The following is a 25,830-nucleotide window of genomic DNA, read 5'->3' as shown; positions in this document are numbered from 1 at the left end:
TAGTGCTGCAGGGCCCACACCCTTTTACATGCTTTACAGAGCAACTCTGGAGCTGTTACAGTGCCCAGCTGCTGCAAGAAATCATCTTGAATGCTTCAGGGGCTGGGGCATAGCCAACATGAGCCCCACACCGAAGGCGGGTTCATCCAAGCGCCACAAAAGTACGCCATGCCCTGCACATCCCTTTTTTCTTTTCATATGCAGACGAGGGTTGAAGCCAACTTTGACCCACTGCTTGGATCACATCACCATATGCAAATCCATCTGCTGCAGGCCTTCCCCCAGGAATGCTTGCACTAGTTGTTGCATTTGGTTTGTTGTTTGGGGGTGCTTCAGTATTAGGCAGCCTTCTGCCCTCCCATGTTCATCTGAAAATATGTGTTCTCCCTGCAGTTGTTGTCCCCAGATGAGAGTTCCCTTGTGCTGCCTCAGTTGAATCTCCTTTACTTGACAGAGATGTGCCTGAGCAGCGGCCCTCCCCAGCCCTATCCCAAATCATACTTATTTTGCATAGGAGATACCATGGTCATGAAGATTGTTCTCCCAGGGTGAGGTTCATTCATTGCATTCTGGGTATGCTGACCCCTGTGATTTCCCCAAATGTGGGAAACTCGACTGCATTATTTGTGGTAGTGGGGGACTGTGTTTGTGCTTTCTTCTGGTCAACTCTGGTAAAAATCAGATTTCTTTGTCTCAGATCTTCCTCTAGCCTTGTTCCTCTTTCGAGAGTTCCCTTGTGCTGCCTCAGTTGGATCTCCTTCACTTGACAGGGGGGTACCCGAGCAGCGACCCTCCCCAGCTCTAGCCCAACTCCTACTTACCTGCCAGGTGAGATACTATGAACATGTAGGTGCTTCTCCCAGGGCAAGGCTCACCCATTGCACTCTGGGTGTGCTGCCCCTGTGATTTCCCCAAATGTGGGAAACTTGACTGCATAATTTGTGTTTCCCCTGGTCGTCTCTCGTATAATTCAGATCTCTTTGTCTCAGGTCTTTCTCCAGCCTAGTTTGCTGTCTGTTTCCACTTCTCTTTTCTTGAGCCGCTCCCTTCTATGCCCTTGCGCACTATCCTGACCTCTCCCGTCTGCTTACTTTGTGCCTTCCAACGCACAATGCATACTACAGGTAGTGCTGCAGGGCCCACACCCTTTTACATGCTTTACAGAGCAACTCTGGAGCTGTTACAGTGCCCAGCTGCTGCAAGAAATCAGCTTGAATGCTTCAGGGGCTTGGGCATAGCCAACATGAGCCCCACACCGAAGGAGGGTTCATCCAAGCGCCACAAAAGGACGCCATGCCCTGCACATCCCTTTTTTCTTTTCATATGCAGACGAGGGTTGAAGCCAACTTTGACCCACTGCTTGGATCACATCACCATATGCAAATCCATCTGCTGCAGGCCTTCCCCCAGGAATGCTTGCACTAGTTGTTGCATTTGGTTTGTTGTTTGGGGGTGCTTCAGTATTAGGCAGCCTTCTGCCCTCCCATGTTCATCTGAAAATATGTGTTCTCCCTGCAGTTGTTGTCCCCAGATGAGAGTTCCCTTGTGCTGCCTCAGTTGAATCTCCTTTACTTGACAGAGATGTGCCTGAGCAGCGGCCCTCCCCAGCCCTATCCCAAATCATACTTATTTTGCATAGGAGATACCATGGTCATGAAGATTGTTCTCCCAGGGTGAGGTTCATTCATTGCATTCTGGGTATGCTGACCCCTGTGATTTCCCCAAATGTGGGAAACTCGACTGCATTATTTGTGGTAGTGGGGGACTGTGTTTGTGCTTTCTTCTGGTCAACTCTGGTAAAAATCAGATTTCTTTGTCTCAGATCTTCCTCTAGCCTTGTTCCTCTTTCGAGAGTTCCCTTGTGCTGCCTCAGTTGGATCTCCTTCACTTGACAGGGGGGTACCCGAGCAGCGACCCTCCCCAGCTCTAGCCCAACTCCTACTTACCTGCCAGGTGAGATACTATGATCATGTAGGTGCTTCTCCCAGGGCAAGGCTCACCCATTGCACTCTGGGTGTGCTGCCCCTGTGATTTCCCCAAATGTGGGAAACTTGACTGCATAATTTGTGTTTCCCCTGGTCGTCTCTCGTATAATTCAGATCTCTTTGTCTCAGGTCTCTCTCCAGCCTAGTTTGCTGTCTGTTTTCACTACTCTTTTCTTGAGCCGCTCCCTTCTATGCCCTTGCGCACTATCCTGACTTCTCCCGTCTGCTTACTTTGTGCCTTCCAACACACAATGCAAACTACAGGTAGTGCTGCAGGGCCCACACCCTTTTACTTGCCTCACAGAGCAGCTCTGGAGCTGTTACAGTGCCAAGCTGCTGCAAGAAATCATCTTGAATGCTTCAGGTCCTGGGGCATAGCCAACATAAGCCCCACACCTAAGGAGGGTGGAGGTGTTTAATGCGAATTAGGGGTCATGCAAGCGCCGCAAAAGGCCGCCATGCCCTGCACATCCCTTTTTTCTTTTCATATGCAGACGAGGGTTGAAGCCAACTTTGACCCACTGCTTGGATGACATCACCATATGCAAATCCATCTGCTGCAGGCCTTCCCCCAGGAATGCTTGCACTAGTTGTTGCATTTGGTTTGTTGTTTGGGGGTGCTTCAGTATTAGGCAGCCTTCTGCCCTCCCATGTTCATCTGAAAATATGTGTTCTCCCTGCAGTTGTTGTCCCCAGATGAGAGTTCCCTTGTGCTGCCTCAGTTGAATCGCCTTTACTTGACAGAGATGTGCCTGAGCAGCGGCCCTCCCCAGCCCTATCCCAAATCATACTTATTTTGCATAGGAGATATCATGGTCATGAAGATTGTTCTCCCAGGGTGAGGTTCATTCATTGCATTCTGGGTATGATGACCCCTGTGATTTCCCCAAATGTGGGAAACTCGACTGCATTATTTGTGGTAGTGGGGGACTGTGTTTGTGCTTTCCTCTGGTCAGCTCTGGTAAAAGTCAGATTTCTTTGTCTCAGATCTTCCTCTAGCCTTGTTCTTCTTTCGAGAGTTCCCTTGTGCTGCCTCAGTTGGATCTCCTTCACTTGACAGGGGGGTGCCCGAGCAGCGACCCTCCCCAGCTCTAGCCCAACTCCTACTTACCTGCCAGGTGAGATACTATGATCAGGAAGGTGCTTCTCCCAGGGCAAGGCTCACCCATTGCACTCTGGGTGTGCTGCTCCTGCGATTTCCCCAAATGTGGGACACTCGACTGCATAATTTGTGTTTCCTCTGGTCGGCTCTCGTATAATTCAGATCTCTTTGTCTCAGGTCTCTCTCCAGCCTAGTTTGCTGTCTGTTTCCACTTCTCTTTTCTTGAGCCGCTCCCTTCTATGCCCTTGCGCACTATCCTGACTTCTACCGTCTGCTTACTTTGTGCCTTCCAACGCACAATGCGAACTACAGGTAGTGCTGCAGGGCCCACACCCTTTTAGTTGCCTTACAGAGCAGCTCTGGAGCTGTTACAGTGCCCAGCTGCTGCAAGAAATCAGCTTGAATGCTTCAGGTGCTGGGGCATAGCCAACATGAGCCCCACACCGAAGGAGGGTGGAGGTGTTTAATGCGAATTAGGGGTCATGCAAGCGCCGCAAAAGGCCGCCATGCCCTGCACATCCCTTTTTTCTTTTCATATGCAGACGAGGGTTGAAGCCAACTTTGACCCACTGCTTGGATGACATCACCATATGCAAATCCATCTGCTGCAGGCCTTCCCCCAGGAATGCTTGCACTAGTTGTTGCATTTGGTTTGTTGTTTGGGGGTGCTTCAGTATTAGGCAGCCTTCTGCCCTCCCATGTTCATCTGAAAATATGTGTTCTCCCTGCAGTTGTTGTCCCCAGATGAGAGTTCCCTTGTGCTGCCTCAGTTGAATCTCCTTTACTTGACAGAGATGTGCCTGAGCAGCGGCCCTCCCCAGCCCTATCCCAAATCATACTTATTTTGCATAGGAGATATCATGGTCATGAAGATTGTTCTCCCAGGGTGAGGTTCATTCATTGCATTCTGGGTATGATGACCCCTGTGATTTCCCCAAATGTGGGAAACTCGACTGCATTATTTGTGGTAGTGGGGGACTGTGTTTGTGCTTTCCTCTGGTCAGCTCTGGTAAAAGTCAGATTTCTTTGTCTCAGATCTTCCTCTAGCCTTGTTCTTCTTTCGAGAGTTCCCTTGTGCTGCCTCAGTTGGATCTCCTTCACTTGACAGGGGGGTGCCCGAGCAGCGACCCTCCCCAGCTCTAGCCCAACTCCTGCTTACCTGCCAGGTGAGATACTATGATCAGGAAGGTGCTTCTCCCAGGGCAAGGCTCACCCATTGCACTCTGGGTGTGCTGCTCCTGCGATTTCCCCAAATGTGGGATACTCGACTGCATAATTTGTGTTTCCTCTGGTCGGCTCTCGATAATTCAGATCTCTTTGTCTCAGGTCTCTCTCCAGCCTAGTTTGCTGTCTGTTTCCACTTCTCTTTTCTTGAGCCGCTCCCTTCTATGCCCTTGCGCACTATCCTGACTTCTCCCGTCTGCTTACTTTGTGCCTTCCAACGCACAATGCGAACTACAGGTAGTGCTGCAGGGCCCACACCCTTTTAATTGCCTTACAGAGCAGCTCTGGAGCTGTTACAGTGCCCAGCTGCTGCAAGAAATCAGCTTGAATGCTTCAGGTGCTGGGGCATAGCCAACATGAGCCCCACACCGAAGGAGGGTGGAGGTGTTTAATGCGAATTAGGGGTCATGCAAGCGCCGCAAAAGGCCGCCATGCCCTGCACATCCCTTTTTTCTTTTCATATGCAGACGAGGGTTGAAGCCAACTTTGACCCACTGCTTGGATCACATCACCATATGCAAATCCATCTGCTGCAGGCCTTCCCCCAGGAATGCTTGCACTAGTTGTTGCATTTGGTTTGTTGTTTGGGGGTGCTTCAGTATTAGGCATCCTTCTGCCCTCCCATGTTCATCTGAAAATATGTGTTCTCCCTGCAGTTGTTGTCCCCAGATGAGAGTTCCCTTGTGCTGCCTCAGTTGAATCTCCTTTACTTGACAGAGATGTGCCTGAGCAGCGGCCCTCCCCAGCCCTATCCCAAATCATACTTATTTTGCATAGGAGATACCATGGTCATGAAGATTGTTCTCCCAGGGTGAGGTTCATTCATTGCATTCTGGGTATGATGACCCCTGTGATTTCCCCAAATGTGGGAAACTCGACTGCATTATTTGTGGTAGTGGGGGACTGTGTTTGTGCTTTCCTCTGGTCAGCTCTGGTAAAAGTCAGATTTCTTTGTCTCAGATCTTCCTCTAGCCTTGTTCTTCTTTCGAGAGTTCCCTTGTGCTGCCTCAGTTGGATCTCCTTCACTTGACAGGGGGGTGCCCGAGCAGCGACCCTCCCCAGCTCTAGCCCAACTCCTACTTACCTGCCAGGTGAGATACTATGATCATGTAGGTGCTTCTCCCAGGGCAAGGCTCACCCATTGCACTCTGGGTGTGCTGCCCCTTTGATTTCCCCAAATGTGGGAAACTTGACTGCATAATTTGTGTTTCCCCTGGTCGGCTCTCATATAATTCAGATCTCTTTGTCTCAGGTCTTTCTCCAGCCTAGTTTGCTGTCTGTTTCCACTTCTCTTTTCTTGAGCCGCTCCCTTCTATGCCCTTGCGCACTATCCTGACCTCTCCCGTCTGCTTACTTTGTGCCTTCCAACGCACAATGCATACTACAGGTAGTGCTGCAGGGCCCACACCCTTTTACATGCTTTACAGAGCAACTCTGGAGCTGTTACAGTGCCCAGCTGCTGCAAGAAATCATCTTGAATGCTTCAGGGGCTGGGGCATAGCCAACATGAGCCCCACACCGAAGGAGGGTTCATCCAAGCGCCACAAAAGGACGCCATGCCCTGCACATCCCTTTTTTCTTTTCATATGCAGACGAGGGTTGAAGCCAACTTTGACCCACTGCTTGGATCACATCACCATATGCAAATCCATCTGCTGCAGGCCTTCCCCCAGGAATGCTTGCACTAGTTGTTGCATTTGGTTTGTTGTTTGGGGGTGCTTCAGTATTAGGCAGCCTTCTGCCCTCCCATGTTCATCTGAAAATATGTGTTCTCCCTGCAGTTGTTGTCCCCAGATGAGAGTTCCCTTGTGCTGCCTCAGTTGAATCTCCTTTACTTGACAGAGATGTGCCTGAGCAGCGGCCCTCCCCAGCCCTATCCCAAATCATACTTATTTTGCATAGGAGATACCATGGTCATGAAGATTGTTCTCCCAGGGTGAGGTTCATTCATTGCATTCTGGGTATGCTGACCCCTGTGATTTCCCCAAATGTGGGAAACTCGACTGCATTATTTGTGGTAGTGGGGGACTGTGTTTGTGCTTTCTTCTGGTCAACTCTGGTAAAAATCAGATTTCTTTGTCTCAGATCTTCCTCTAGCCTTGTTCCTCTTTCGAGAGTTCCCTTGTGCTGCCTCAGTTGGATCTCCTTCACTTGACAGGGGGGTACCCGAGCAGCGACCCTCCCCAGCTCTAGCCCAACTCCTACTTACCTGCCAGGTGAGATACTATGATCATGTAGGTGCTTCTCCCAGGGCAAGGCTCACCCATTGCACTCTGGGTGTGCTGCCCCTGTGATTTCCCCAAATTTGGGAAACTTGACTGCATAATTTGTGTTTCCCCTGGTCGTCTCTCGTATAATTCAGATCTCTTTGTCTCAGGTCTTTCTCCAGCCTAGTTTGCTGTCTGTTTCCACTTCTCTTTTCTTGAGCCGCTCCCTTCTATGCCCTTGCGCACTATCCTGACCTCTCCCGTCTGCTTACTTTGTGCCTTCCAACGCACAATGCATACTACAGGTAGTGCTGCAGGGCCCACACCCTTTTACATGCTTTACAGAGCAACTCTGGAGCTGTTACAGTGCCCAGCTGCTGCAAGAAATCAGCTTGAATGCTTCAGGGGCTGGGGCATAGCCAACATGAGCCCCACACCGAAGGAGGGTTCATCCAAGCGCCACAAAAGTACGCCATGCCCTGCACATCCCTTTTTTCTTTTCATATGCAGACGAGGGTTGAAGCCAACTTTGACCCACTGCTTGGATCACATCACCATATGCAAATCCATCTGCTGCAGGCCTTCCCCCAGGAATGCTTGCACTAGTTGTTGCATTTGGTTTGTTGTTTGGGGGTGCTTCAGTATTAGGCAGCCTTCTGCCCTCCCATGTTCATCTGAAAATATGTGTTCTCCCTGCAGTTGTTGTCCCCAGATGAGAGTTCCCTTGTGCTGCCTCAGTTGAATCTCCTTTACTTGACAGAGATGTGCCTGAGCAGCGGCCCTCCCCAGCCCTATCCCAAATCATACTTATTTTGCATAGGAGATACCATGGTCATGAAGATTGTTCTCCCAGGGTGAGGTTCATTCATTGCATTCTGGGTATGCTGACCCCTGTGATTTCCCCAAATGTGGGAAACTCGACTGCATTATTTGTGGTAGTGGGGGACTGTGTTTGTGCTTTCTTCTGGTCAACTCTGGTAAAAATCAGATTTCTTTGTCTCAGATCTTCCTCTAGCCTTGTTCCTCTTTCGAGAGTTCCCTTGTGCTGCCTCAGTTGGATCTCCTTCACTTGACAGGGGGGTACCCGAGCAGCGACCCTCCCCAGCTCTAGCCCAACTCCTACTTACCTGCCAGGTGAGATACTATGATCATGTAGGTGCTTCTCCCAGGGCAAGGCTCACCCATTGCACTCTGGGTGTGCTGCCCCTTTGATTTCCCCAAATGTGGGAAACTTGACTGCATAATTTGTGTTTCCCCTGGTCGGCTCTCATATAATTCAGATCTCTTTGTCTCAGGTCTTTCTCCAGCCTAGTTTGCTGTCTGTTTCCACTTCTCTTTTCTTGAGCCGCTCCCTTCTATGCCCTTGCGCACTATCCTGACCTCTCCCGTCTGCTTACTTTGTGCCTTCCAACGCACAATGCATACTACAGGTAGTGCTGCAGGGCCCACACCCTTTTACATGCTTTACAGAGCAACTCTGGAGCTGTTACAGTGCCCAGCTGCTGCAAGAAATCATCTTGAATGCTTCAGGGGCTGGGGCATAGCCAACATGAGCCCCACACCGAAGGAGGGTTCATCCAAGCGCCACAAAAGGACGCCATGCCCTGCACATCCCTTTTTTCTTTTCATATGCAGACGAGGGTTGAAGCCAACTTTGACCCACTGCTTGGATCACATCACCATATGCAAATCCATCTGCTGCAGGCCTTCCCCCAGGAATGCTTGCACTAGTTGTTGCATTTGGTTTGTTGTTTGGGGGTGCTTCAGTATTAGGCAGCCTTCTGCCCTCCCATGTTCATCTGAAAATATGTGTTCTCCCTGCAGTTGTTGTCCCCAGATGAGAGTTCCCTTGTGCTGCCTCAGTTGAATCTCCTTTACTTGACAGAGATGTGCCTGAGCAGCGGCCCTCCCCAGCCCTATCCCAAATCATACTTATTTTGCATAGGAGATACCATGGTCATGAAGATTGTTCTCCCAGGGTGAGGTTCATTCATTGCATTCTGGGTATGCTGACCCCTGTGATTTCCCCAAATGTGGGAAACTCGACTGCATTATTTGTGGTAGTGGGGGACTGTGTTTGTGCTTTCTTCTGGTCAACTCTGGTAAAAATCAGATTTCTTTGTCTCAGATCTTCCTCTAGCCTTGTTCCTCTTTCGAGAGTTCCCTTGTGCTGCCTCAGTTGGATCTCCTTCACTTGACAGGGGGGTACCCGAGCAGCGACCCTCCCCAGCTCTAGCCCAACTCCTACTTACCTGCCAGGTGAGATACTATGATCATGTAGGTGCTTCTCCCAGGGCAAGGCTCACCCATTGCACTCTGGGTGTGCTGCCCCTGTGATTTCCCCAAATGTGGGAAACTTGAATGCATAATTTGTGTTTCCCCTGGTCGTCTCTCGTATAATTCAGATCTCTTTGTCTCAGGTCTTTCTCCAGCCTAGTTTGCTGTCTGTTTCCACTTCTCTTTTCTTGAGCCGCTCCCTTCTATGCCCTTGCGCACTATCCTGACCTCTCCCGTCTGCTTACTTTGTGCCTTCCAACGCACAATGCATACTACAGGTAGTGCTGCAGGGCCCACACCCTTTTACATGCTTTACAGAGCAACTCTGGAGCTGTTACAGTGCCCAGCTGCTGCAAGAAATCATCTTGAATGCTTCAGGGGCTTGGGCATAGCCAACATGAGCCCCACACCGAAGGAGGGTTCATCCAAGCGCCACAAAAGGACGCCATGCCCAGCACATCCCTTTTTTCTTTTCATATGCAGACGAGGGTTGAAGCCAACTTTGACCCACTGCTTGGATCACATCACCATATGCAAATCCATCTGCTGCAGGCCTTCCCCCAGGAATGCTTGCACTAGTTGTTGCATTTGGTTTGTTGTTTGGGGGTGCTTCAGTATTAGGCAGCCTTCTGCCCTCCCATGTTCATCTGAAAATATGTGTTCTCCCTGCAGTTGTTGTCCCCAGATGAGAGTTCCCTTGTGCTGCCTCAGTTGAATCTCCTTTACTTGACAGAGATGTGCCTGAGCAGCGGCCCTCCCCAGCCCTATCCCAAATCATACTTATTTTGCATAGGAGATACCATGGTCATGAAGATTGTTCTCCCAGGGCGAGGTTCATTCATTGCATTCTGGGTATGCTGACCCCTGTGATTTCCCCAAATGTGGGAAACTCGACTGCATTATTTGTGGTAGTGGGGGACTGTGTTTGTGCTTTCTTCTGGTCAACTCTGGTAAAAATCAGATTTCTTTGTCTCAGATCTTCCTCTAGCCTTGTTCCTCTTTCGAGAGTTCCCTTGTGCTGCCTCAGTTGGATCTCCTTCACTTGATAGGGGGGTACCCGAGCAGCGACCCTCCCCAGCTCTAGCCCAACTCCTACTTACCTGCCAGGTGAGATACTATGATCATGTAGGTGCTTCTCCCAGGGCAAGGCTCACCCATTGCACTCTGGGTGTGCTGCCCCTGTGATTTCCCCAAATGTGGGAAACTTGACTGCATAATTTGTGTTTCCCCTGGTCGTCTCTCATATAATTCAGATCTCTTTGTCTCAGGTCTCTCTCCAGCCTAGTTTGCTGTCTGTTTTCACTTCTCTTTTCTTGAGCCGCTCCCTTCTATGCCCTTGCGCACTATCCTGACTTCTCCCGTCTGCTTACTTTGTGCCTTCCAACACACAATGCAAACTACAGGTAGTGCTGCAGGGCCCACACCCTTTTACTTGCCTCACAGAGCAGCTCTGGAGCTGTTACAGTGCCCAGCTGCTGCAAGAAATCATCTTGAATGCTTCAGGGGCTGGGGCATAGCCAACATGAGCCCCACACCGAAGGAGGGTGGAGATGTTTAATGCGAATTAAGGGTCATCCAAGCGCCACAAAAGGACGCCATGCCCTGCACATCCCTTTTTTCTTTTCATATGCAGACGAGGGTTGAAGCCAACTTTGACCCACTGCTTGGATGACATCACCATATGCAAATCCATCTGCTGCAGGCCTTCCCCCAGGAATGCTTGCACTAGTTGTTGAATTTGGTTTGTTGTTTGGGGGTGCTTCAGTATTAGGCAGCCTTCTGCCCTCCCATGTTCATCTGAAAATATGTGTTCTCCCTGCAGTTGTTGTCCCCAGATGAGAGTTCCCTTGTGCTGCCTCAGTTGAATCTCCTTTACTTGACAGAGATGTGCCTGAGCAGCGGCCCTCCCCAGCCCTATCCCAAATCATACTTATTTTGCATAGGAGATACCATGGTCATGAAGATTGTTCTCCCAGGGTGAGGTTCATTCATTGCATTCTGGGTATGCTGACCCCTGTGATTTCCCCAAATGTGGGAAACTCGACTGCATTATTTGTGGTAGTGGGGGACTGTGTTTGTGCTTTCTTCTGGTCAACTCTGGTAAAAGTCAGATTTCTTTGTCTCAGATCTTCCTCTAGCCTTGTTCTTCTTTCGAGAGTTCCCTTGTGCTGCATCAGTTGGATCTCCTTCACTTGACAGGGGGGTGCCCGAGCAGCGACCCTCCCCAGCTCTAGCCCAACTACTACTTACCTGCCAGGTGAGATACTATGATCAGGAAGGTGCTTCTCCCAGGGCAAGGCTCACCCATTGCACTCTGGGTGTGCTGCTCCTGCGATTTCCCCAAATGTGGGACACTTGACTGCATAATTTGTGTTTCCTCTGGTCGGCTCTCGTATAATTCAGATCTCTTTGTCTCAGGTCTCTCTCCAGCCTAGTTTGCTGTCTGTTTCCACTTCTCTTTTCTTGAGCCGCTCCCTTCTATGCCCTTGCGCACTATCCTGACTTCTCCCGTCTGCTTACTTTGTGCCTTCCAACGCACAATGCGAACTACAGGTAGTGCTGCAGGGCCCACACCCTTTTAGTTGCCTTACAGAGCAGCTCTGGAGCTGTTACAGTGCCCAGCTGCTGCAAGAAATCAGCTTGAATGCTTCAGGGGCTGGGGCATAGCCAACATGAGCCCCACACCGAAGGAGGGTGGAGGTGTTTAATGCGAACTAGGGGTCATCCAAGCGCCGCAAAAGGCCGCCATGCCCTGCCACGCCCCTTTTCTCTTTTCATATGCAGACGAGGGTTGAAGCCAACTTTGACCCACTGCTTGGATGGCATTACCATATGCAAATCAATCTGCTGCAGGCCTTCCCCCAGGAATGCTTGCACTAGTTGTTGCATTTGGTTTGTTGTTTGGGGGTGCTTCAGTATTAGGCAGCCTTCTGCCCTCCCATGTTCATCTGAAAATATGTGTTCTCCCTGCAGTTGTTGTCCCCAGATGAGAGTTCCCTTGTGCTGCCTCAGTTGAATCTCCTTTACTTGACAGAGATGTGCCTGAGCAGCGGCCCTCCCCAGCCCTATCCCAAATCATACTTATTTTGCATAGGAGATACCATGGTCATGAAGATTGTTCTCCCAGGGTGAGGTTCATTCATTGCATTCTGGGTATGCTGACCCCTGTGATTTCCCCAAATGTGGGAAACTCAACTGCATTATTTGTGGTAGTGGGGGACTGTGTTTGTGCTTTCCTCTGGTCAGCTCTGGTAAAAGTCAGATTTCTTTGTCTCAGATCTTCCTCTAGCCTTGTTCTTCTTTCGAGAGTTCCCTTGTGCTGCCTCAGTTGGATCTCCTTCACTTGACAGGGGGGTGCACGAGCAGCGACCCTCCCCAGCTCTAGCCCAACTCCTATTTACCTGCCAGGTGAGATACTATGATCAGGAAGGTGCTTCTCCCAGGGCAAGGCTCACCCATTGCACTCTGGGTGTGCTGCTCCTGCGATTTCCCCAAATGTGGGACACTTGACTGCATAATTTGTGTTTCCTCTGGTCGGCTCTCATATAATTCAGATCTCTTTGTCTCAGGTCTTTCTCCAGCCTAGTTTGCTGTCTGTTTCCACTTCTCTTTTCTTGAGCCGCTCCCTTCTATGCCCTTGCGCACTATCCTGACCTCTCCCGTCTGCTTACTTTGTGCCTTCCAACGCACAATGCATACTACAGGTAGTGCTGCAGGGCCCACACCCTTTTACATGCTTTACAGAGCAGCTCTGGAGCTGTTACAGTGCCCAGCTGCTGCAAGAAATCATCTTGAATGCTTCAGGGGCTGGGGCATAGCCAACATGAGCCCCACACCGAAGGAGGGTGGAGATGTTTAATGCGAATTAGGGGTCATCCAAGCGCCACAAAAGGACGCCATGCCCTGCACATCCCTTTTTTCTTTTCATATGCAGACGAGGGTTGAAGCCAACTTTGACCCACTGCTTGGATGACATCACCATATGCAAATCCATCTGCTGCAGGCCTTCCCCCAGGAATGCTTGCACTAGTTGTTGCATTTGGTTTGTTGTTTGGGGGTGCTTCAGTATTAGGCAGCCTTCTGCCCTCCCATGTTCATCTGAAAATATGTGTTCTCCCTGCAGTTGTTGTCCCCAGATGAGAGTTCCCTTGTGCTGCCTCAGTTGAATCTCCTTTACTTGACAGAGATGTGCCTGAGCAGCGGCCCTCCCCAGCCCTATCCCAAATCATACTTATTTTGCATAGGAGATACCATGGTCATGAAGATTGTTCTCCCAGGGTGAGGTTCATTCATTGCATTCTGGGTATGCTGACCCCTGTGATTTCCCCAAATGTGGGAAACTCAACTGCATTATTTGTGGTAGTGGGGGACTGTGTTTGTGCTTTCTTCTGGTCAACTCTGGTAAAAATCAGATTTCTTTGTCTCAGATCTTCATCTAGCCTTGTTCCTCTTTCGAGAGTTCCCTTGTGCTGCCTCAGTTGGATCTCCTTCACTTGACAGGGGGGTACCCGAGCAGCGACCCTTCGCAGCTCTAGCCCAACTCCTACTTACCTGCCAGGTGAGATACTATGATCATGTAGGTGCTTCTCCCAGGGCAAGGCTCACCCATTGCACTCTGGGTGTGCTGCCCCTGTGATTTCCCCAAATGTGGGAAACTTGACTGCATAATTTGTGTTTCCCCTGGTCGGCTCTCGTATAATTCAGATCTCTTTGTCTCAGGTCTCTCTCCAGCCTAGTTTGCTGTCTGTTTCCACTTCTCTTTTCTTGAGCCGCTCCCTTCTATGCCCTTGCGCACTCTCCTGACTTCTCCCGTCTGCTTACTTTGTGCCTTCCAACACACAATGCAAACTACAGGTAGTGCTGCAGGGCCCACACCCTTTTACTTGCCTCACAGAGCAGCTCTGGAGCTGTTACAGTGCCCAGCTGCTGCAAGAAATCAGCTTGAATGCTTCAGGGGCTGGGGCATTGCCAACATGAGCCCCACACCGAAGGAGGGTGGGGGTGTTTAATGCGAACTAAGGGTCACCCAAGCGCCGCAAAAGGCCGCCATGCCCTGCACGCCCCTTTTCTCTTTTCATATGCAGACGAGGGTTGAAGCCAACTTTGACCCACTGCTTGGATGGCATTACCATATGCAAATCAATCTGCTGCAGGCCTTCCCCCAGGAATGCTTGCACTAGTTGTTGCATTTGGTTTGTTGTTTGGGGGTGCTTCAGTATTAGGCAGCCTTCTGCCCTCCCATGTTCATCTGAAAATATGTGTTCTCCCTGCAGTTGTTGTCCCCAGATGAGAGTTCCCTTGTGCTGCCTCAGTTGAATCTCCTTTACTTGACAGAGATGTGCCTGAGCAGCGGCCCTCCCCAGCCCTATCTCAAATCATACTTATTTTGCATAGGAGATACCATGGTCATGAAGATTGTTCTCCCAGGGTGAGGTTCATTCATTGCATTCTGGGTATGCTGACCCCTGTGATTTCCCCAAATGTGGGAAACTCGACTGCATTTTTTGTGGTAGTGGAGGACTGTGTTTGTGCTTTCCTCTGGTCAGCTCTGGTAAAAGTCAGATTTCTTTGTCTCAGATCTTCCTCTAGCCTTGTTCTTCTTTCGAGAGTTCCCTTGTGCTGCCTCAGTTGGATCTCCTTCACTTGACAGGGGGGTGCCCGAGCAGCGACCCTCCCCAGCTCTAGCCCAACTCCTACTTACCTGCCAGGTGAGATACTATGATCAGGAAGGTGCTTCTCCCAGGGCAAGGCTCACCCATTGCACTCTGGGTGTGCTGCTCCTGCGATTTCCCCAAATGTGGGACACTTGACTGCATAATTTGTGTTTCCTCTGGTCGGCTCTCGTATAATTCAGATCTCTTTGTCTCAGGTCTCTCTCCAGCCTAGTTTGCTGTCTGTTTCCACTTCTCTTTTCTTGAGCCGCTCCCTTCTATGCCCTTGCGCACTATCCTGACTTCTCCCGTCTGCTTACTTATTGCCTTCCAACGCACAATGCGAACTACAGGTAGTGCTGCAGGGCCCACACCCTTTTAGTTGCCTTACAGAGCAGCTCTGGAGCTGTTACAGTGCCCAGCTGCTGCAAGAAATCAGCTGGAATGCTTCAGGGGCTGGGGCATTGCCAACATGAGCCCCACACCGAAGGAGGGTGGGGGTGTTTAATGCGAACTAAGGGTCATCCAAGCGCCGCAAAAGGCCGCCATGCCCTGCATACCCCTTTTCTCTTTTCATATGCAGATGAGGGTTCCAGCCAACTTTGGCCCACTGCTTGGATGACATCACTGTATGCAAATCCGTCTTCTGCAGACCTTCCCCCAGGAATGCTTGTACTAGTTGTTGCATTTGGTTTGTTGTTTGGGGGTGCTTCAGTATTAGGCAGCCTTCTGCCCTCCCATGTTCATTTGAAAATATGTGTTCTCCCTGCAGTTGTTGTCCCCAGATGAGAGTTCCCTTGTGCTGCCTCAGTTGAATCTCCTTTACTTGACAGATATATGCCTGAGCAGCGGCCCTCCCCAGCCCTATCCCAAATCATACTTATTTTGCATAGGAGATACCATGGTCATGAAGATTGTTCTCCCAGGGTGAGGTTCATTCATTGCATTCTGGGTATGCTGACCCCTGTGATTTCCCCAAATGTGGGAAACTCGACTGCATTATTTGTGGTAGTGGGGGACTGTGTTTGTGCTTTCCTCTGGTCAGCTCTGGTAAAAGTCAGATTTCTTTGTCTCAGATCTTCCTCTAGCCTTGTTCTTCTTTCGAGAGTTCCCTTGTGCTGCCTCAGTTGGATCTCCTTCACTTGACAGGGGTGTGCCCGAGCAGCGACCCTCCCCAGCTCTAGCCCAACTCCTACTTACCTGCCAGGTGAGATACTATGATCAGGAAGGTGCTTCTCCCAGGGCAAGGCTCACCCATTGCACTCTGGGTGTGCTGCTCCTGCGATTTCCCCAAATGTGGGACACTTGACTGCATAATTTGTGTTTCCTCTGGTCGGCACTCGTATAATTCAGATCTCTTTGTCTCAGGTCTCTCTCCAGCCTAGTTTGCTGTCTGTTTCCACTTCTCTTTTCTTGAGCCGCTCCCTTCTATGCCCTTGCGCACTATCCTGACTTCTCCCGTCTGCTTACTTTGTGCCTTCCAACGCACAATGCGAACTACAGGTAGTGCTGCAGGGCCCACACCCTTTTACTTGCCTTACAGAGCAGCTCTGGAGCTGTTACAGTGCCCAGCTGCTGCAAGAAATCAGCTTGAATGCTTCAGGTGCTGGGGCATAGCCAACATGAGCCCCACACCGAAGGAGGGTGGAGGTGTTTAATGCGAATTAGGGGTCATCCAAGCGCCGCAAAAGGCCGCCATGCCCTGCACATCCCTTTTTTCTTTTCATATGCAGACGAGGGTTGAAGCCAACTTTGACCCACTGCTTGGATGACATCACCATATGCAAATCCATCTGCTGCAGGCCTTCCCCCAGGAATGCTTGCACTAGTTGTTGCATTTGGTTTGTTGTTTGGGGGTGCTTCAGTATTAGGCAGCCTTCTGCCCTCCCATGTTCATCTGAAAATATGTGTTCTCCCTGCAGTTGTTGTCCCCAGATGAGAGTTCCCTTGTGCTGCCTCAGTTGAATCGCCTTTACTTGACAGAGATGTGCCTGAGCAGCGGCCCTCCCCAGCCCTATCCCAAATCATACTTATTTTGCATAGGAGATATCATGGTCATGAAGATTGTTCTCCCAGGGTGAGGTTCATTCATTGCATTCTGGGTATGATGACCCCTGTGATTTCCCCAAATGTGAGAAACTCGACTGCATTATTTGTGGTAGTGGGGGACTGTGTTTGTGCTTTCCTCTGGTCAGCTCTGGTAAAAGTCAGATTTCTTTGTCTCAGATCTTCCTCTAGCCTTGTTCTTCTTTCGAGAGTTCCCTTGTGCTGCCTCAGTTGGATCTCCTTCACTTGACAGGGGGGTGCCCGAGCAGCGACCCTCCCCAGCTCTAGCCCAACTCCTACTTACCTGCCAGGTGAGATACTATGATCATGTAGGTGCTTCTCCCAGGGCAAGGCTCACCCATTGCACTCTGGGTGTGCTGCCCCTTTGATTTCCCCAAATGTGGGAAACTTGACTGCATAATTTGTGTTTCCCCTGGTCGGCTCTAATATAATTCAGATCTCTTTGTCTCAGGTCTCTCTTCAGCCTAGTTTGCTGTCTGTTTCCACTTCTCTTTTCTTGAGCCGCTCCCTTCTATGCCCTTGCGCACTATCCTGACTTCTCCCATCTGCTTACTTTGTGCCTTCCAACGCACAATGCGAACTACAGGTAGTGCTGCAGGGCCCACACCCTTTTACTTGCCTTACAGAGCATCTCTGGAGCTGTTACAGTGCCCAGCTGCTGCAAGAAATCAGCTTGAATGCTTCAGGGGCTGGGGCATAGCCAACATGAGCCCCACACCGAAGGAGGGTGGAGGTGTTTAATGCGAACTAGGGGTCATCCAAGCGCCGCAAAAGGCCGCCATGCCCTGCACGCCCCTTTTCTCTTTTCATATGCAGATGAGGGTTGAAGCCAACTTTGACCCACTGCTTGGATGACATCACCATATGCAAATCCATCTGCTGCAGGCCTTCCCCCAGGAATGCTTGTACTAGTAGTTGCATTTGGTTTGTTGTTTGGGGGTGCTTCAGTATTAGGCAGCCTTCTGCCCTCCCATGTTCATCTGAAAATATGTGTTCTCCCTGCAGTTGTTGTCCCCAGATGAGAGTTCCCTTGTGCTGCCTCAGTTGAATCTCCTTTACTTGACAGAGATGTGCCTGAGCAGCGGCCCTCCCCAGCCCTATCCCAAATCATACTTATTTTGCATAGGAGATACCATGGTCATGAAGATTGTTCTCCCAGGGTGAGGTTCATTCATTGCATTCTGGGTATGCTGACCCCTGTGATTTCCCCAAATGTGGGAAACTCGACTGCATTATTTGTGGTAGAGGGGGACTGTGTTTGTGCTTTCCACTGGTCAGCTCTGGTAAAAGTCAGATTTCTTTGTCTCAGATCTTCCTCTAGCCTTGTTCTTCTTTCGAGAGTTCCCTTGTGCTGCCTCAGTTGGATCTCCTTCACTTGACAGGGGGGTGCCCGAGCAGCGACCCTCCCCAGCTCTAGCCCAACTCCTACTTACCTGCCAGGTGAGATACTATGATCATGAAGGTGCTTCTCCCAGGGCAAGGCTCACCCATTGCACTCTGGGTGTGCTGCTCCTGCAATTTCCCCAAATGTGGGACACTTGACTGCATAATTTGTGTTTCCTCTGGTCGGCTCTCATATAATTCAGATCTCTTTGTCTCAGGTCTTTCTCCAGCCTAGTTTGCTGTCTGTTTCCACTTCTCTTTTCTTGAGCCGCTCCCTTCTATGCCCTTGCGCACTATCCTGACCTCTCCCGTCTGCTTACTTTGTGCCTTCCAACGCACAATGCATACTACAGGTAGTGCTGCAGGGCCCACACCCTTTTACATGCTTTACAGAGCAACTCTGGAGCTGTTACAGTGCCCAGCTGCTGCAAGAAATCATCTTGAATGCTTCAGGGGCTGGGGCATAGCCAACATGAGCCCCACACCGAAGGAGGGTTCATCCAAGCGCCACAAAAGGACGCCATGCCCTGCACATCCCTTTTTTCTTTTCATATGCAGACGAGGGTTGAAGCCAACTTTGACCCACTGCTTGGATCACATCACCATATGCAAATCCTTCTGCTGCAGGCCTTCCCCCAGGAATGCTTGCACTAGTTGTTGCATTTGGTTTGTTGTTTGGGGGTGCTTCAGTATTAGGCAGCCTTCTGCCCTCCCATGTTCATCTGAAAATATGTGTTCTCCCTGCAGTTGTTGTCCCCAGATGAGAGTTCCCTTGTGCTGCCTCAGTTGAATCTCCTTTACTTGACAGAGATGTGCCTGAGCAGCGGCCCTCCCCAGCCCTATCCCAAATCATACTTATTTTGCATAGAAGATACCATGGTCATGAAGATTGTTCTCCCAGGGTGAGGTTCATTCATTGCATTCTGGGTATGCTGACCCCTGTGATTTCCCCAAATGTGGGAAACTCAACTACATTATTTGTGGTAGTGGAGGACTGTGTTTGTGCTTTCCTCTGGTCAGCTCTGGTAAAAGTCAGATTTCTTTGTCTCAGATCTTCCTCTAGCCTTGTTCTTCTTTCGAGAGTTCCCTTGTGCTGCCTCAGTTGGATCTCCTTCACTTGACAGGGGGGTGCCCGAGCAGCGACCCTCCCCAGCTCTAGCCCAACTCCTACTTACCTGCCAGGTGAGATACTATGATGAGGAAGGTGCTTCTCCCAGGGCAAGGCTCACCCATTGCACTCTGGGTGTGCTGCTCCTGCGATTTCCCCAAATGTGGGACACTTGACTGCATAATTTGTGTTTCCTCTGGTCGGCTCTCGTATAATTCAGATCTCTTTGTCTCAGGTCTCTCTCCAGCCTAGTTTGCTGTCTGTTTCCACTTCTCTTTTCTTGAGCCGCTCCCTTCTATGCCCTTGCGCACTATCCTGACTTCTCCCGTCTGCTTACTTTGTGCCTTCCAACGCACAATGCGAACTACAGGTAGTGCTGCAGGGCCCACACCCTTTTAGTTGCCTTACAGAGCAGCTCTGGAGCTGTTACAGTGCCCAGCTGCTGCAAGAAATCAGCTTGAATGCTTCAGGTGCTGGGGCATAGCCAACATGAGCCCCACACCGAAGGAGGGTGGAGGTGTTTAATGCGAATTAGGGGTCATCCAAGCGCCGCAAAAGGCCGCCATGCCCTGCACATCCCTTTTTTCTTTTCATATGCAGACGAGGGTTGAAGCCAACTTTGACCCACTGCTTGGATGACATCACCATATGCAAATCCATCTGCTGCAGGCCTTCCCCCAGGAATGCTTGTACTAGTAGTTGCATTTGGTTTGTTGTTTGGGGGTGCTTCAGTATTAGGCAGCCTTCTGCCCTCCCATGTTCATTTGAAAATATGTGTTCTCCCTGCAGTTGTTGTCCCCAGATGAGAGTTCCCTTGTGCTGCCTCAGTTGAATCTCCTTTACTTGACAGAGATGTGCCTGAGCAGCGGCCCTCCCCAGCACTATCCCAAATCATACTTATTTTGCATAGGAGATACCATGGTCATGAAGATTGTTCTCCCAGGGTGAGGTTCATTCATTGCATTCTGGGTATGCTGACCCCTGTGATTTCCCCAAATGTGGGAAACTCAACTGCATTATTTGTGGTAGTGGGGGACTGTGTTTGTGCTTTCTTCTGGTCAACTCTGGTAAAAGTCAGATTTCTTTGTCTCAGATCTTCCTCTAGCCTTGTTCTTCTTTCAAGAGTTCCCTTGTGCTGCCTCAGTTGGATCTCCTTCACTTGACAGTGGGGTGCCCGAGCAGCGACCCTCCCCAGCTCTAGCCCAACTCCTACTTACCTGCCAGGTGAGATACTATGATCAGGAAGGTGCTTCTCCCAGGGCAAGGCTCACCCATTGCACTCTGGGTGTGCTGCTCCTGCGATTTCCCCAAATGTGGGACACTTGACTGCATAATTTGTGTTTCCTCTGGTCGGCTCTCGTATAATTCAGATCTCTTTGTCTCAGGTCTCTCTCCAGCCTAGTTTGCTGTCTGTTTCCACTTCTCTTTTCTTGAGCCGCTCCCTTCTATGCCCTTGCGCACTATCCTGACTTCTCCCGTCTGCTTACTTTGTGCCTTCCAACGCACAATGCGAACTACAGGTAGTGCTGCAGGGCCCACACCCTTTTAGTTGCCTTACAGAGCAGCTCTGGAGCTGTTACAGTGCCCAGCTGCTGCAAGAAATCAGCTGGAATGCTTCAGGGGCTGGGGCATTGCCAACATGAGCCCCACACCGAAGGAGGGTGGGGGTGTTTAATGCGAACTAAGGGTCATCCAAGCGCCGCAAAAGGCCGCCATGCCCTGCATACCCCTTTTCTCTTTTCATATGCAGATGAGGGTTCCAGCCAACTTTGGCCCACTGCTTGGATGACATCACTGTATGCAAATCCGTCTTCTGCAGACCTTCCCCCAGGAATGCTTGTACTAGTTGTTGCATTTGGTTTGTTGTTTGGGGGTGCTTCAGTATTAGGCAGCCTTCTGCCCTCCCATGTTCATTTGAAAATATGTGTTCTCCCTGCAGTTGTTGTCCCCAGATGAGAGTTCCCTTGTGCTGCCTCAGTTGAATCTCCTTTACTTGACAGATATATGCCTGAGCAGCGGCCCTCCCCAGCCCTATCCCAAATCATACTTATTTTGCATAGGAGATACCATGGTCATGAAGATTGTTCTCCCAGGGTGAGGTTCATTCATTGCATTCTGGGTATGCTGACCCCTGTGATTTCCCCAAATGTGGGAAACTCGACTGCATTATTTGTGGTAGTGGGGGACTGTGTTTGTGCTTTCCTCTGGTCAGCTCTGGTAAAAGTCAGATTTCTTTGTCTCAGATCTTCCTCTAGCCTTGTTCTTCTTTCGAGAGTTCCCTTGTGCTGCCTCAGTTGGATCTCCTTCACTTGACAGGGGGGTGCCCGAGCAGCGACCCTCCCCAGCTCTAGCCCAACTCCTACTTACCTGCCAGGTGAGATACTATGATCAGGAAGGTGCTTCTCCCAGGGCAAGGCTCACCCATTGCACTCTGGGTGTGCTGCTCCTGCGATTTCCCCAAATGTGGGACACTTGACTGCATAATTTGTGTTTCCTCTGGTCGGCTCTCGTATAATTCAGATCTCTTTGTCTCAGGTCTCTCTCCAGCCTAGTTTGCTGTCTGTTTCTACTTCTCTTTTCTTGAGCCGCTCCCTTCTATGCCCTTGCGCACTATCCTGACTTCTCCCGTCTGCTTACTTTGTGCCTTCCAACGCACAATGCGAACTACAGGTAGTGCTGCAGGGCCCACACCCTTTTACTTGCCTTACAGAGCAGCTCTGGAGCTGTTACAGTGCCCAGCTGCTGCAAGAAATCAGCTTGAATGCTTCAGGTGCTGGGGCATAGCCAACATGAGCCCCACACCGAAGGAGGGTGGAGGTGTTTAATGCGAATTAGGGGTCATCCAAGCGCCGCAAAAGGACGCCATGCCCTGCACATCCCTTTTTTCTTTTCATATGCAGACGAGGGTTGAAGCCAACTTTGACCCACTGCTTGGATGACATCACCATATGCAAATCCATCTGCTGCAGGCCTTCCCCCAGGAAAGCTTGCACTAGTTGTTGCATTTGGTTTGTTGTTTGGGGGTGCTTCAGTATTAGGCAGCCTTCTGCCCTCCCATGTTCATCTGAAAATATGTGTTCTCCCTGCAGTTGTTGTCCCCAGATGAGAGTTCCCTTGTGCTGCCTCAGTTGAATCGCCTTTACTTGACAGAGATGTGCCTGAGCAGCGGCCCTCCCCAGCCCTATCCCAAATCATACTTATTTTGCATAGGAGATATCATGGTCATGAAGATTGTTCTCCCAGGGTGAGGTTCATTCATTGCATTCTGGGTATGATGACCCCTGTGATTTCCCCAAATGTGGGAAACTCGACTGCATTATTTGTGGTAGTGGGGGACTGTGTTTGTGCTTTCCTCTGGTCAGCTCTGGTAAAAGTCAGATTTCTTTGTCTCAGATCTTCCTCTAGCCTTGTTCTTCTTTCGAGAGTTCCCTTGTGCTGCCTCAGTTGGATCTCCTTCACTTGACAGGGGGGTGCCCGAGCAGCGACCCTCCCCAGCTCTAGCCCAACTCCTACTTACCTGCCAGGTGAGATACTATGATCATGTAGGTGCTTCTCCCAGGGCAAGGCTCACCCATTGCACTCTGGGTGTGCTGCCCCTTTGATTTCCCCAAATGTGGGAAACTTGACTGCATAATTTGTGTTTCCCCTGGTCGGCTCTCATATAATTCAGATCTCTTTGTCTCAGGTCTCTCTTCAGCCTAGTTTGCTGTCTGTTTCCTCTTCTATTTTCTTGAGCCGCTCCCTTCTATGCCCTTGCGCACTATCCTGACTTCTCCCATCTGCTTACTTTGTGCCTTCCAACGCACAATGCATACTACAGGTAGTGCTGCAGGGCCCACACCCTTTTACATGCTTTACAGAGCAACTCTGGAGCTGTTACAGTGCCCAGCTGCTGCAAGAAATCATCTTGAGTGCTTCAGGGGCTGGGGCATAGCCAACATGAGCCCCACACCGAAGGAGGGTTCATCCAAGCGCCACAAAAGGACGCCATGCCCTGCACATCCATTTTTTCTTTTCATATGCAGATGAGGGTTGAAGCCAACTTTGACCCACTGCTTTGATGACATCACCATATGCAAATCCATCTGCTGCAGGCCTTCCCCCAGGAATGCTTGCACTAGTTGTTGCATTTGGTTTGTTGTTTGGGGGTGCTTCAGTATTAGGCAGCCTTCTGCCCTCCCATGTTCATCTGAAAATATGTGTTCTCCCTGCAGTTGTTGTCCCCAGATGAGAGTTCCCTTGTGCTGCCTCAGTTGAATCTCCTTTACTTGACAGAGATGTGCCTGAGCAGCGGCCCTCCCCAGCCCTATCCCAAATCATACTTATTTTGCATAGGAGATACCATGGTCATGAAGATTGTTCTCCCAGGGTGAGGTTCATTCATTGCATTCTGGGTATGCTGACCCCTGTGATTTCCCCAAATGTGGGAAACTCAACTGCATTATTTGTGGTAGTGGGGGACTGTGTTTGTGCTTTCTTCTGGTCAACTCTGGTAAAAATCAGATTTCTTTGTCTCAGATCTTCCTCTAGCCTTGTTCCTCTTTCGAGAGTTCCCTTGTGCTGCCTCAGTTGGATCTCCTTCACTTAACAGGGGGGTACCCGAGCAGCGACCCTCCCCAGCTCTAGCCCAACTCCTACTTACCTGCCAGGTGAGATACTATGATCATGTAGGTGCTTCTCCCAGGGCAAGGCTCACCCATTGCACTCTGGGTGTGCTGCCCCTTTGATTTCCCCAAATGTGGGAAACTTGACTGCATTATTTGTGTTTCCCCTGGTCGTCTCTCGTATAATTCAGATCTCTTTGTCTCAGGTCTCTCTCCAGCCTAGTTTGCTGTCTGTTTCCACTTCTCTCTTCTTGATCTTGAGCCGCTCCCTTCTATGCCCTTGCGCACTATCCTGACTTCTCCCGTCTGCTTACTTTGTGCCTTCCAACACACAATGCAAACTACAGGTAGTGCTGCAGGGCCCACACCCTTTTACTTGCCTCACAGAGCAGCTCTGGAGCTGTTACAGTGCCCAGCTGCTGCAAGAAATCAGCTTGAATGCTTCAGGGGCTGGGGCATTGCCAACATGAGCCCCACACCGAAGGAGGGTGGGGGTGTTTAATGCGAACTAAGGGTCACCCAAGCGCCGCAAAAGGCCGCCATGCCCTGCACGCCCCTTTTCTCTTTTCATATGCAGACGAGGGTTGAAGCCAACTTTGACCCACTGCTTGGATGGCATTACCATATGCAAATCAATCTGCTGCAGGCCTTCCCCCAGGAATGCTTGCACTAGTTGTTGCATTTGGTTTGTTGTTTGGGGGTGCTTCAGTATTAGGCAGCCTTCTGCCCTCCCATGTTCATTTGAAAATATGTGTTCTCCCTGCAGTTGTTGTCCCCAGATGAGAGTTCCCTTGTGCTGCCTCAGTTGAATCTCCTTTACTTGACAGAGATGTGCCTGAGCAGCGGCCCTCCCCAGCCCTATCTCAAATCATACTTATTTTGCATAGGAGATACCATGGTCATGAAGATTGTTCTCCCAGGGTGAGGTTCATTCATTGCATTCTGGGTATGCTGACCCCTGTGATTTCCCCAAATGTGGGAAACTCGACTGCATTTTTTGTGGTAGTGGAGGACTGTGTTTGTGCTTTCCTCTGGTCAGCTCTGGTAAAAGTCAGATTTCTTTGTCTCAGATCTTCCTCTAGCCTTGTTCTTCTTTCGAGAGTTCCCTTGTGCTGCCTCAGTTGGATCTCCTTCACTTGACAGGGGGGTGCCCGAGCAGCGACCCTCCCCAGCTCTAGCCCAACTCCTACTTACCTGCCAGGTGAGATACTATGATCAGGAAGGTGCTTCTCCCAGGGCAAGGCTCACCCATTGCACTCTGGGTGTGCTGCTCCTGCGATTTCCCCAAATGTGGGACACTTGACTGCATAATTTGTGTTTCCTCTGGTCGGCTCTCGTATAATTCAGATCTCTTTGTCTCAGGTCTCTCTCCAGCCTAGTTTGCTGTCTGTTTCCACTTCTCTTTTCTTGAGCCGCTCCCTTCTATGCCCTTGCGCACTATCCTGACTTCTCCCGTCTGCTTACTTATTGCCTTCCAACGCACAATGCGAACTACAGGTAGTGCTGCAGGGCCCACACCCTTTTAGTTGCCTTACAGAGCAGCTCTGGAGCTGTTACAGTGCCCAGCTGCTGCAAGAAATCAGCTGGAATGCTTCAGGGGCTGGGGCATTGCCAACATGAGCCCCACACCGAAGGAGGGTGGGGGTGTTTAATGCGAACTAAGGGTCATCCAAGCGCCGCAAAAGGCCGCCATGCCCTGCATACCCCTTTTCTCTTTTCATATGCAGATGAGGGTTCCAGCCAACTTTGGCCCACTGCTTGGATGACATCACTGTATGCAAATCCGTCTTCTGCAGACCTTCCCCCAGGAATGCTTGTACTAGTTGTTGCATTTGGTTTGTTGTTTGGGGGTGCTTCAGTATTAGGCAGCCTTCTTCCCTCCCATGTTCATTTGAAAATATGTGTTCTCCCTGCAGTTGTTGTCCCCAGATGAGAGTTCCCTTGTGCTGCCTCAGTTGAATCTCCTTTACTTGACAGATATATGCCTGAGCAGCGGCCCTCCCCAGCCCTATCCCAAATCATACTTATTTTGCATAGGAGATACCATGGTCATGAAGATTGTTCTCCCAGGGTGAGGTTCATTCATTGCATTCTGGGTATGCTGACCCCTGTGATTTCCCCAAATGTGGGAAACTCGACTGCATTATTTGTGGTAGTGGGGGACTGTGTTTGTGCTTTCCTCTGGTCAGCTCTGGTAAAAGTCAGATTTCTTTGTCTCAGAT

The 25,830-nt window shown here is 50.3% G+C and overlaps 40 non-coding genes and 5 pseudogenes across 40 annotated transcripts; all 45 read left to right on the top strand.

The window, feature by feature from the left end:
- Window positions 1-497: 497 nt before the first annotated feature.
- On the top strand, window positions 498-661 carry LOC134970615 (U1 spliceosomal RNA). The gene has a single exon (XR_010189905.1). It is a non-coding gene; the product is annotated as a U1 spliceosomal RNA (small nuclear RNA).
- Window positions 662-813: 152 nt separating this feature from the next.
- Window positions 814-976, top strand: LOC134970982 (U1 spliceosomal RNA). The gene has a single exon (XR_010190166.1). It is a non-coding gene; the product is annotated as a U1 spliceosomal RNA (small nuclear RNA).
- Window positions 977-1,622: 646 nt separating this feature from the next.
- On the top strand, window positions 1,623-1,786 carry LOC134970614 (U1 spliceosomal RNA). Its single transcript, XR_010189904.1, has one exon. It is a non-coding gene; the product is annotated as a U1 spliceosomal RNA (small nuclear RNA).
- Window positions 1,787-1,938: 152 nt separating this feature from the next.
- On the top strand, window positions 1,939-2,101 carry LOC134970918 (U1 spliceosomal RNA). Its single transcript, XR_010190138.1, has one exon. It is a non-coding gene; the product is annotated as a U1 spliceosomal RNA (small nuclear RNA).
- Window positions 2,102-2,772: 671 nt separating this feature from the next.
- On the top strand, window positions 2,773-2,936 carry LOC134970683 (U1 spliceosomal RNA). The gene has a single exon (XR_010189962.1). It is a non-coding gene; the product is annotated as a U1 spliceosomal RNA (small nuclear RNA).
- Window positions 2,937-3,088: 152 nt separating this feature from the next.
- On the top strand, window positions 3,089-3,251 carry LOC134970757 (U1 spliceosomal RNA). The gene has a single exon (XR_010190021.1). It is a non-coding gene; the product is annotated as a U1 spliceosomal RNA (small nuclear RNA).
- Window positions 3,252-3,922: 671 nt separating this feature from the next.
- Window positions 3,923-4,086, top strand: LOC134970682 (U1 spliceosomal RNA). Its single transcript, XR_010189961.1, has one exon. It is a non-coding gene; the product is annotated as a U1 spliceosomal RNA (small nuclear RNA).
- A 152-nt stretch (window positions 4,087-4,238) lies between these two features.
- Window positions 4,239-4,400, top strand: LOC134970832 (U1 spliceosomal RNA). Its single transcript, XR_010190082.1, has one exon. It is a non-coding gene; the product is annotated as a U1 spliceosomal RNA (small nuclear RNA).
- A 671-nt stretch (window positions 4,401-5,071) lies between these two features.
- Window positions 5,072-5,235, top strand: LOC134970663 (U1 spliceosomal RNA). Its single transcript, XR_010189946.1, has one exon. It is a non-coding gene; the product is annotated as a U1 spliceosomal RNA (small nuclear RNA).
- Window positions 5,236-5,387: 152 nt separating this feature from the next.
- LOC134970968 (U1 spliceosomal RNA) lies at window positions 5,388-5,529 on the top strand (annotated as a pseudogene).
- Window positions 5,530-6,196: 667 nt separating this feature from the next.
- Window positions 6,197-6,360, top strand: LOC134970613 (U1 spliceosomal RNA). The gene has a single exon (XR_010189903.1). It is a non-coding gene; the product is annotated as a U1 spliceosomal RNA (small nuclear RNA).
- Window positions 6,361-6,512: 152 nt separating this feature from the next.
- Window positions 6,513-6,675, top strand: LOC134970975 (U1 spliceosomal RNA). Its single transcript, XR_010190161.1, has one exon. It is a non-coding gene; the product is annotated as a U1 spliceosomal RNA (small nuclear RNA).
- Window positions 6,676-7,321: 646 nt separating this feature from the next.
- Window positions 7,322-7,485, top strand: LOC134970611 (U1 spliceosomal RNA). The gene has a single exon (XR_010189902.1). It is a non-coding gene; the product is annotated as a U1 spliceosomal RNA (small nuclear RNA).
- A 152-nt stretch (window positions 7,486-7,637) lies between these two features.
- LOC134970967 (U1 spliceosomal RNA) lies at window positions 7,638-7,779 on the top strand (annotated as a pseudogene).
- Window positions 7,780-8,446: 667 nt separating this feature from the next.
- On the top strand, window positions 8,447-8,610 carry LOC134970610 (U1 spliceosomal RNA). The gene has a single exon (XR_010189901.1). It is a non-coding gene; the product is annotated as a U1 spliceosomal RNA (small nuclear RNA).
- A 152-nt stretch (window positions 8,611-8,762) lies between these two features.
- Window positions 8,763-8,925, top strand: LOC134971007 (U1 spliceosomal RNA). The gene has a single exon (XR_010190179.1). It is a non-coding gene; the product is annotated as a U1 spliceosomal RNA (small nuclear RNA).
- Window positions 8,926-9,571: 646 nt separating this feature from the next.
- Window positions 9,572-9,735, top strand: LOC134970638 (U1 spliceosomal RNA). The gene has a single exon (XR_010189924.1). It is a non-coding gene; the product is annotated as a U1 spliceosomal RNA (small nuclear RNA).
- A 152-nt stretch (window positions 9,736-9,887) lies between these two features.
- Window positions 9,888-10,029, top strand: LOC134970948 (U1 spliceosomal RNA; annotated as a pseudogene).
- Window positions 10,030-10,721: 692 nt separating this feature from the next.
- LOC134970609 (U1 spliceosomal RNA) lies at window positions 10,722-10,885 on the top strand. The gene has a single exon (XR_010189900.1). It is a non-coding gene; the product is annotated as a U1 spliceosomal RNA (small nuclear RNA).
- Window positions 10,886-11,037: 152 nt separating this feature from the next.
- On the top strand, window positions 11,038-11,200 carry LOC134970815 (U1 spliceosomal RNA). The gene has a single exon (XR_010190068.1). It is a non-coding gene; the product is annotated as a U1 spliceosomal RNA (small nuclear RNA).
- A 672-nt stretch (window positions 11,201-11,872) lies between these two features.
- On the top strand, window positions 11,873-12,036 carry LOC134970478 (U1 spliceosomal RNA). The gene has a single exon (XR_010189793.1). It is a non-coding gene; the product is annotated as a U1 spliceosomal RNA (small nuclear RNA).
- A 152-nt stretch (window positions 12,037-12,188) lies between these two features.
- On the top strand, window positions 12,189-12,351 carry LOC134970894 (U1 spliceosomal RNA). The gene has a single exon (XR_010190120.1). It is a non-coding gene; the product is annotated as a U1 spliceosomal RNA (small nuclear RNA).
- Window positions 12,352-13,022: 671 nt separating this feature from the next.
- Window positions 13,023-13,186, top strand: LOC134970558 (U1 spliceosomal RNA). Its single transcript, XR_010189858.1, has one exon. It is a non-coding gene; the product is annotated as a U1 spliceosomal RNA (small nuclear RNA).
- A 152-nt stretch (window positions 13,187-13,338) lies between these two features.
- LOC134970898 (U1 spliceosomal RNA) lies at window positions 13,339-13,501 on the top strand. The gene has a single exon (XR_010190123.1). It is a non-coding gene; the product is annotated as a U1 spliceosomal RNA (small nuclear RNA).
- Window positions 13,502-14,172: 671 nt separating this feature from the next.
- On the top strand, window positions 14,173-14,336 carry LOC134970587 (U1 spliceosomal RNA). The gene has a single exon (XR_010189882.1). It is a non-coding gene; the product is annotated as a U1 spliceosomal RNA (small nuclear RNA).
- Window positions 14,337-14,488: 152 nt separating this feature from the next.
- On the top strand, window positions 14,489-14,651 carry LOC134970814 (U1 spliceosomal RNA). Its single transcript, XR_010190067.1, has one exon. It is a non-coding gene; the product is annotated as a U1 spliceosomal RNA (small nuclear RNA).
- Window positions 14,652-15,322: 671 nt separating this feature from the next.
- Window positions 15,323-15,486, top strand: LOC134970514 (U1 spliceosomal RNA). Its single transcript, XR_010189822.1, has one exon. It is a non-coding gene; the product is annotated as a U1 spliceosomal RNA (small nuclear RNA).
- A 152-nt stretch (window positions 15,487-15,638) lies between these two features.
- LOC134970754 (U1 spliceosomal RNA) lies at window positions 15,639-15,801 on the top strand. Its single transcript, XR_010190020.1, has one exon. It is a non-coding gene; the product is annotated as a U1 spliceosomal RNA (small nuclear RNA).
- Window positions 15,802-16,472: 671 nt separating this feature from the next.
- On the top strand, window positions 16,473-16,636 carry LOC134970735 (U1 spliceosomal RNA). The gene has a single exon (XR_010190003.1). It is a non-coding gene; the product is annotated as a U1 spliceosomal RNA (small nuclear RNA).
- A 152-nt stretch (window positions 16,637-16,788) lies between these two features.
- On the top strand, window positions 16,789-16,930 carry LOC134970961 (U1 spliceosomal RNA; annotated as a pseudogene).
- Window positions 16,931-17,622: 692 nt separating this feature from the next.
- LOC134970652 (U1 spliceosomal RNA) lies at window positions 17,623-17,786 on the top strand. The gene has a single exon (XR_010189936.1). It is a non-coding gene; the product is annotated as a U1 spliceosomal RNA (small nuclear RNA).
- A 152-nt stretch (window positions 17,787-17,938) lies between these two features.
- LOC134970827 (U1 spliceosomal RNA) lies at window positions 17,939-18,101 on the top strand. Its single transcript, XR_010190078.1, has one exon. It is a non-coding gene; the product is annotated as a U1 spliceosomal RNA (small nuclear RNA).
- A 646-nt stretch (window positions 18,102-18,747) lies between these two features.
- LOC134970716 (U1 spliceosomal RNA) lies at window positions 18,748-18,911 on the top strand. The gene has a single exon (XR_010189989.1). It is a non-coding gene; the product is annotated as a U1 spliceosomal RNA (small nuclear RNA).
- Window positions 18,912-19,063: 152 nt separating this feature from the next.
- On the top strand, window positions 19,064-19,226 carry LOC134970902 (U1 spliceosomal RNA). The gene has a single exon (XR_010190126.1). It is a non-coding gene; the product is annotated as a U1 spliceosomal RNA (small nuclear RNA).
- Window positions 19,227-19,897: 671 nt separating this feature from the next.
- LOC134970556 (U1 spliceosomal RNA) lies at window positions 19,898-20,061 on the top strand. Its single transcript, XR_010189857.1, has one exon. It is a non-coding gene; the product is annotated as a U1 spliceosomal RNA (small nuclear RNA).
- A 152-nt stretch (window positions 20,062-20,213) lies between these two features.
- On the top strand, window positions 20,214-20,376 carry LOC134970813 (U1 spliceosomal RNA). Its single transcript, XR_010190066.1, has one exon. It is a non-coding gene; the product is annotated as a U1 spliceosomal RNA (small nuclear RNA).
- A 671-nt stretch (window positions 20,377-21,047) lies between these two features.
- LOC134970513 (U1 spliceosomal RNA) lies at window positions 21,048-21,211 on the top strand. The gene has a single exon (XR_010189821.1). It is a non-coding gene; the product is annotated as a U1 spliceosomal RNA (small nuclear RNA).
- A 152-nt stretch (window positions 21,212-21,363) lies between these two features.
- Window positions 21,364-21,526, top strand: LOC134970812 (U1 spliceosomal RNA). Its single transcript, XR_010190065.1, has one exon. It is a non-coding gene; the product is annotated as a U1 spliceosomal RNA (small nuclear RNA).
- Window positions 21,527-22,197: 671 nt separating this feature from the next.
- LOC134970680 (U1 spliceosomal RNA) lies at window positions 22,198-22,361 on the top strand. Its single transcript, XR_010189960.1, has one exon. It is a non-coding gene; the product is annotated as a U1 spliceosomal RNA (small nuclear RNA).
- Window positions 22,362-22,513: 152 nt separating this feature from the next.
- On the top strand, window positions 22,514-22,655 carry LOC134970965 (U1 spliceosomal RNA; annotated as a pseudogene).
- Window positions 22,656-23,322: 667 nt separating this feature from the next.
- Window positions 23,323-23,486, top strand: LOC134970555 (U1 spliceosomal RNA). Its single transcript, XR_010189856.1, has one exon. It is a non-coding gene; the product is annotated as a U1 spliceosomal RNA (small nuclear RNA).
- A 152-nt stretch (window positions 23,487-23,638) lies between these two features.
- On the top strand, window positions 23,639-23,801 carry LOC134970987 (U1 spliceosomal RNA). The gene has a single exon (XR_010190170.1). It is a non-coding gene; the product is annotated as a U1 spliceosomal RNA (small nuclear RNA).
- Window positions 23,802-24,478: 677 nt separating this feature from the next.
- LOC134970586 (U1 spliceosomal RNA) lies at window positions 24,479-24,642 on the top strand. The gene has a single exon (XR_010189881.1). It is a non-coding gene; the product is annotated as a U1 spliceosomal RNA (small nuclear RNA).
- A 152-nt stretch (window positions 24,643-24,794) lies between these two features.
- On the top strand, window positions 24,795-24,957 carry LOC134970809 (U1 spliceosomal RNA). Its single transcript, XR_010190064.1, has one exon. It is a non-coding gene; the product is annotated as a U1 spliceosomal RNA (small nuclear RNA).
- A 671-nt stretch (window positions 24,958-25,628) lies between these two features.
- Window positions 25,629-25,792, top strand: LOC134970511 (U1 spliceosomal RNA). Its single transcript, XR_010189820.1, has one exon. It is a non-coding gene; the product is annotated as a U1 spliceosomal RNA (small nuclear RNA).
- Window positions 25,793-25,830: the final 38 nt, after the last annotated feature.

The sequence above is a fragment of the Pseudophryne corroboree genome, chromosome 11, assembly GCF_028390025.1.
Source record: "Pseudophryne corroboree isolate aPseCor3 chromosome 11, aPseCor3.hap2, whole genome shotgun sequence".
Taxonomy (NCBI): domain Eukaryota; kingdom Metazoa; phylum Chordata; class Amphibia; order Anura; family Myobatrachidae; genus Pseudophryne; species Pseudophryne corroboree.
This window is presented reverse-complemented; position numbering and strand designations above follow the sequence as displayed.